The sequence below is a fragment of the Trematomus bernacchii genome, unplaced genomic scaffold (genome assembly GCF_902827165.1).
Source record: "Trematomus bernacchii unplaced genomic scaffold, fTreBer1.1, whole genome shotgun sequence".
NCBI classification, from domain to species: domain Eukaryota; kingdom Metazoa; phylum Chordata; class Actinopteri; order Perciformes; family Nototheniidae; genus Trematomus; species Trematomus bernacchii.
In genome coordinates, this window is record NW_022987621.1 from 776,609 (window position 1) to 784,226 (window position 7,618).

Here is a 7,618-nt window from a genome sequence, read left to right on the forward strand (position 1 = left end):
AGAAATACAAGGTCTTGAATTCAAAGAACTAACTTCGCTCGGTATGCAGAATGGCCCATCCCATAATAATCTACTTTATATCACTGGATTGTAATTGTGTGTTCGGCACTTTAATGTTGCAGCTGATAGAGTTGAAGATATAATATAATTACTTGACATACTGCTGTAACTTTATGTTTATTAATACAAGTACAGTCTTTGAGTGAATGTCCTAAAGTTCTGGGGGGGCGTGTGGCGCAGTGGATAGAGCCTTGGTATGGGGATCAGATGGTTCAGACAGGTTCAAACCCCACTGCAGTCAGCATGTCGTTGTGTCCCTGGGCAAGACACTTCACCCGAAATTGCTCCTGTGGGGATTGCCCACAGTATTGAGTATGTAAGTCGCTTTGGTTAAAAGCGTCTAACAAGTAACATGTAATGTAATGTACTTTCCACCACCAATGGGAATAGGCAATGATGCAAGAAGTGTTCAGAGCATCAGCACAATACTAAAATGCAGTCAGGGGAGGCAGAGCCTCACCTGTCATACTCCAATGTAACGGAAAAACAACTAAAGAAAAACTAAATAGTAATAATAATAAAATGTCTCCACTGATCTGTGTTGTAAGTGTGATTTATGTATGATTCCAATCGCTTTTTACAGTCAAAATCAGCAAATTTGCCGAACTCCGCTACGGGAGCGATGAGAAGTGAGGCAGGGACGAGCTCTGCCTCTCGTAGCCCACAGTAACGGCCCCTACACACGGCGGCGTGCGTTGACGCTTCAACGCTTCTGCCCATTCACTTTGAATGGGGTGACGTCACGATTCGCATTGTGGGAGCAAAGCGTAGCTTTTCTCGCGGTGCTCGCTGCAAAAGTAGAGCAATGTTCTACTTATGAAGCTGAGGCGGAGGCGTCAGCCAATCAAATCCCGCGTATGCAAATCTGCCAGTACAAGCGCGAGCCAATCAAACCGCGTGTATGCTGGGAGAGCCAGACCGCAGTTCATTTCCTCATATGCCAAAAAATGGAGGAGAAAATAGATAGATAGATAGATAGATCGATAGATCGTACTTTATTGATCCCAAATTGGGAAATTGTTTTTGTTACAGCAGCATAAAAGGCATTTTACAATAAAACAAAATATACAAGAATAGAAATAAAATAAAATAAAATATAAAATAAAATATAAAATATACATGTCAAAATACAAAATAGAAAATATACATACAGATATTATATATATATATATATATATATATACAAATATACAAATATATATATATTCAAAATATATGGAATTATGGAGTATTAAATATGAAACAGATTATGTGTGAGTAAAATGTACAAGGTGGTTTTATTTCTAGAGAAACTATGGAGCAGAGAGTTCTCTTCCAGCCAGAGGTGATTTGTTGTACAGTGTTATTGCAGTGGGCAGGAATGTTTTCCAGTATCTGTCCTTGTGACAGGGGAGCTGCAGCAGTCTGTTGGAGAAGGAGCTCCGTTGACTGTCCAGCTGCAGGTGGAGAGGATGGGTGGGGTTATCCATGATGGACAACAGCCTGTTCAGTGTCCTCCTCTCCACCACAGCTTCAAAGGGTTCCAGCTTGATGCCGATGACTGACCCAGCTTTCCTGATCAGTTTATTGATCCTGCAGGTGTCACCGGCTCTGATGCTGCCCCCCCAGCAGACCGCAGCAAAGAAGAGTGCACTAGCCACAACAGACTGATAGAAGATCTCCAGCATCTTACTGCATACGTTGAAGGATCTCAGCTTCCTCAGAAAATAGAGTCTGCTCATCCCCTTCTTGTACACAGCGTCAGTGTTGATCCTCCAGTTCAGCCCATTGTCTAAGTGCACTCCCAGGTACTTGTAGACCTCCACAACTGCCACATCCTCTCCCAGAATGCACAGGGGCAGAGGAGGAGATGTCCTCTTCCTCCTGAAATCAATGACCATCTCTCTGGTCTTGGCCACATTCAAAAGCAGATGATTTCTTCCAGTCCACTCAACAAAATCACCCACCAGCGCTCTGTACTCCTCCTCCCGTCCATCCCTTATACACCCTACCACTGCAGAGTCATCCGAAAACTTCTGCAGGTGGCATGACTCTGAGTTGTATAGAAAGTCAGAGGTGTATAAGGTGAACAGGAAAGGAGACAGCACAGTCCCCTGTGGGGCTCCAATACTACCAACCACCACATCAGACAGCACACTGCCCAGCCGGACGTACTGTGGTCTGTCCGTGAGGTAGTTGGTAATCCAGGAGATGGTGGACGAGTTTACCCTCATAGCCTGCAGCTTGTCACTCAGTAGCCGAGGCTGGATCGTGTTGAATGCACTGGAGAAATCAAAAAAGGTGATTCTCACAGTGCAACCCGATCCATTCAGGTATGAGTGAGCACGCTGCAGCAGGTAAATAATGGCATCGTCCACCCCCAGGTGAGGCTGGTAGGCAAATTGCAGAGGGTCAAGGAATGATCTCACCTGCGGTCTGAGATGGGCCAAGACCAGTCTCTCAAGCACCTTCATCACATGAGATGTGAGTGCTACAGGGCGATAGTCATTGAGCCCAGAAGGAGTTGTCTTAATCGTAGCGGTAGGGAATCACCCGGTGCTTTCAGTCCCTGTTCACCTACCGGGATACAAACCGGAGGAGCCAGGCATGGAGGGAGGTGGCAGAGACAGTGGGTGAAACTGGTAGGTTTTCGCCTGTTTGGGGAGTTGTGTTTATATCCAGTGTACTTCGTTTGAATGGACAGCTAGCAGGCATCGACAGTATTTAGCCAGCATGGAATGTTGTATAAAATAGCACCATAGACATTAATTAAAAATCGCTTTTTAGACATGAATGTCTATGGTGAGATTCATCCACAGGAGCCTTTTTAAAGCCTTTTTACCCGGGGGAGACACGGGAGATTCATGTGATTGGTTGTTGGTCTGCGTCACGCAGCCTACACGCGGCGTGCGTTGCCGCTTGGCGGTGGGCGTGTCTTGAGCTTGGGGAGTTTACGCGAGCAACGCGACCAACAACCAATCACATGAATATCCCGCCCTGGACATACAAAGCAAAAAAGCCCGGTTCTTCTATCCACTCTAGCCAAAATGGATGCCGGTTTGGTAGCAAGGGTGGCATTGGTATATGCATTGTATCTCGGGAGGCGACGTCGTGTGCGTCGCTGTTGGGTACATCCAATACTCCGAAAACGTCTGCAACGGGGAGAATACCACGTTCTGGTCCAAGAGCTCCGTCTGGATGACGAACTGTTTCTGCAGTACTTCAGAATGAGTAAAGGCCATTTCGACGAGTTGCTCGGCAAAGTGGGTCCACTGATAACAAAGGCGGACACCAACATGCGTTTGTCAATCGGACCCGCCGAGCGACTCGCCATCTGCCTACGGTATGTTTTGTGTATTTCTACTTCTTTAATCTGACTCTGTATAGAAAGAGAGAGAATGCATGCCATGGATGAATGATGAATGAAGTCTGTGATTTAGTTCAGATGGATGACATTAATTAAGATAGCTAGGTTAACACAGTATTGCTCCCCTGTGTGTGTGTGTGTGTGTGTGTGTGTGTGTGTGTGTGTGTGTGTGTGTGTGTGTGCGTGTGTGTGGGGTCTGTGTGTGTGTGTGGGGTCTGTGTGCGTGTATGGTCTGTGTGTGTGTGTGTGCGCGTGTGTGTGGGGTCTGTGTGCGTGTCTGTGGTCTGTGTGCGTGTGTGGGGTCTGTGTGCGTGTCTGTGGTCTGTGTGCGTGTCTGTGGTCTGTGTGTGTGTGTGGGGTCTGTGTGTGTGTGTGGGGTCTGTGTGTGTGTGGGGGGTCTGTGTGTGTGGGGTCTGTGTGCGTGTCTGTGGTCTGTGTGCGTGTGTGGGGTCTGTGTGCGTGTCTGTGGTCTGTGTGCGTGTCTGTGGTCTGTGTGTGTGTGTGGGGTCTGTGTGTGTGTGTGGGGTCTGTGTGTGTGTGTGTGTGGGGTCTGAAATTGTTTTATTTTTTAAATCATGTATATTACTTTTTTCTCAGGTACCTGGCAACCGGTGACTCATACAGGACCATAGCATTCAGCTATAGGGTTGGTCATATAACAGTGGCAGTCATCGTCAGGGAGGTTGCGGGTGCCATCTGGAGATGGAGGACTGGAGAGCCATCGCTGCTGAGTTTCAGGAGATCTGGAACATTCCAAATTGTGTTGGTGCCATTGATGGGAAGCACGTGGTGATCCAGGCTCCAGCTAATTCTGGGTCCCTCTACTTCAATTACAAGTCCACCCACTCCTTGGTACTGCTGGCTGTCGTGGATGCCCAGTACCTCTTCAGGGTAGTGGATGTCGGAGGCTTTGGAAGGAGCAGCGACAGTGGGAGCCTGCGGAATTCCGCTTTTGGAGAGAGCCTCCGAGATGGCAGTCTGCAGCTACCACCTGACACCGTCATCCCAGGAGCAGAGCGGCTGGGCCTTCTTCCCCATGTGTTTGTTGGAGATGAAGCTTTTCCGCTGCTGGACAACCTGCTGCGTCCATTCCCTGGACGCCAGATCACACGCGAGAAGAGGATGTACAACTACCGCCTCAGCCGGGCCAGGTTGGTGGTTGAATGTGCGTTTGGCATCCTCTCATCCCAGTGGAGAATGTTCAGGCGTGTCATCACCACCAGCCCGGAGGTAACAGAGCTGTGTGTGAAGGCCGCCTGTGTGTTGCACAACTTCCTCCGCAGGAAGACGATAGGAAGGCCATCATGCACACCTCTTGCAGAGTCCACGGATGAAGCTCCAGATACTCCAACCCTGTGTGATGCACCGAGGATGGGCTCCAACAATGCCACACGCAGATCGCTCCAACTGCGGGAGACCTTCAGCTCCTATTTTAATGAGGAGGGTGCAGTGCCATGGCAGCAGTATGTGGTGTAGGGTCACCATGGCTCTTTTAAGAGCCTCCAAACCAAAAGCTCTTTTAAGAGCTACCCATATTTTCTTTAAAAAGCAAATATTCCAAATGAGCCATTTAAAAATAAAACATTCCTAATAAAAATGTTTCTTGAATTGATATTATGATATTGCTAACAACCTTTTTCCTTCAGCCCTGTTTTTACTGATAAACCACTCATAATTTCAATAGGTTTTCAAATGGACAATTGTACAGAAGACAGCACATTATATATCAACATACATGAAGCTTCTGCTATGTTGCAACTGACAAACCACATGAACAAGTGAAGACACAGTATAGCCATAACATACTTTTTAAATAACTTTTATTTATGTAAGTGTGTGATGAGTGGATAAGTGTAAAACATGTAGTGTGGTGTAGTATGTGTGTGAATTACAAAAAAAAAAATCAGTTCTCTTCCATCTCCTGCTCTGCCTCAAAAATGGATTTGTATATTTCAAATCGCACTCTTGTCCTCTTTGCAATTGACAGCCTTCGCATGGCAGGCAAGAGGCTCCTGAAAAATAACTCATCCTCATCCTCCACCAACACCACTACTGGTGGGGGTGGTGGAGGATGAGGTTGAGGTGGTGGCATGAACAGAGGACTGATGGCTGACATCAAGCCTTTTTCAAAGGAGGACATCTCCCTTCCCCTTCTCCTTTTTCCCCGGTCCCGGTCCTCAACAATCGCTGGCTGACTGTTGGCTGGCTTTCTAGCTGGCTCTCTGCCTCTGGCACCAGGTTGGATGGAGGCAGGGTTTGCCGGGGGACATTGCTGGACGTCTCACGGTCAATGATAAATGGGGTTAAAAACCCCATCACTGCCGTGAAACGCCAGGGCTTATATCCCCCGGACGACCCTGCCCCGCTTCTCTTTGCCTCTTTCTCCCTTGTTTTCTCCTTTCTGAATCTGTCCCTCAGTGACTTCCATTTTGTCCTGCATTACTTCCTCTAATGAAATGAAATGAAATAATAAAGTTAATTTCTGGAATTACTTGAAGAATTTACTAAAGTGTTCCTCCATTAATGAAAACCAAATCCCTTTATCACTGTCAATTGCATAAAAGGTTTTACATGTCACACTTTATATGATGAACATGTATGACATTAATGTCTATGGTGCTATTTTATGCAACATTCATGCTACATCCATGCTGGCTAAATATACTGTCTATGCTTGCTAGCTGTCCATTCAAACGAAGTACACTGGATATAAACTCCCCAAACAGGCGAAAACCTACCAGTTTCACCCACTGTTTCTGCCACCTCCCTCCATGCCTGGCTCCTCCGGTTTGTATCCCTGTATGTGAAGAGGGACTGGTCATATAGTACCGGGTGATTCCCTACCGCCACTATAATTTTCTCCTCCATTTTTGGAAATATGGGAAATGAACTGCGGTCTGGCTCTCCCAACATACACGCGGTTTGATTGGCTAGCGCTTGAACTGTCAGATTTGCATACGCGGGATTTGATTGGCTGACGCCTCCGCCTCAGCTTCAAAAGTAGAACATTGCTCTACTTTTGCAGCGAGCACCACGAGAAAAGCTACGCTTTGCTCCCACAATGCAGTTCGGCGAATCGTGACGTCACCCCATTCAAAGTGAATGGGCAGAAGCGTTGAAGCGCCACCGCACGCCGCCATGTGTAGGGGCCGTAACTTGCTGGAGCACGGGCACTAATTTAGCGCGGGCACTTATTTTGTGAGCGCGCTCAAGCCAGTTACTGTGGGGTGAGGTGAGGCACAGATGAGCTCTGCCTCACCTCAGAATGTGTCACCCCACAGAAACTGGCTGGAAAGCGGGCACTAAGCGCATGCCTGTTACCATCTCACTGTAGGTCACCAATGTAATGTTTGTAGATCCCTTTATTACATTTCATCCTCGCCATCCATAGTCTCTAAATAACTTATTTCACGTATATATGATATTTAGGCTCGCTGGTCTCATCGTACAACGGCAATGAAAAAAGCACCAGGAGAGGCAGCCATAACCTCTGCCGCACTGAAGGGGGCGCACGTGAGCCCACAGGTTCTTGTTGCTACTGTAATTCTACGCAGAGACGGTAGACGCAAACAACAAACTAGACTTTTGAAACTACAGGAAGATAAGGAGGACTTTTACAAAAAAGTAATAGAGATTGTTGTCCAGAAGGATAGCATGGACTTCATCTTCAAGTCAAGGTAAGACCACATTTGTAATGAAAATGGGATCTTACTAAGAAAGAACAATCCAATATTTAGATTTTGGGTATCCTTTTGTTGAACGGTCTGTTTAAAATGAATCGAAGCATCAGACTAAAAAAGCTTTTGAAAATAACCGAATATTTCGATTAAGGTCAAAATATAATATTTGTAAATCTGACTCAGTGAGTCAGTGCCTCACCAGCCATGAGCCTCACCGCACGTCACTGTAAGTAGCATAACCCCTTTTGGTAATGCATCATATTAAAGTATATTTAGTCAATTCCTTGATTTAGTTTGATTTCAGAAAAAGAAGGAAACGATATAAGGGAGGTCCCTAAACACAAAAGCAGTTTTTATAAAAATGAAGGAAACCTATTTACATAAGGCGCGTTCACACCAAGTTCTTTTCCCACAATAGTTCATGAGAACTCAGTTCATGAGAACTCTTTTAGTTCTGATGAACTAAAGCAGATCTCGTTCACACCGCAATGAGTTCCTGGGGGTGGATTAGGCAAATGAAGCCGCTGACGTC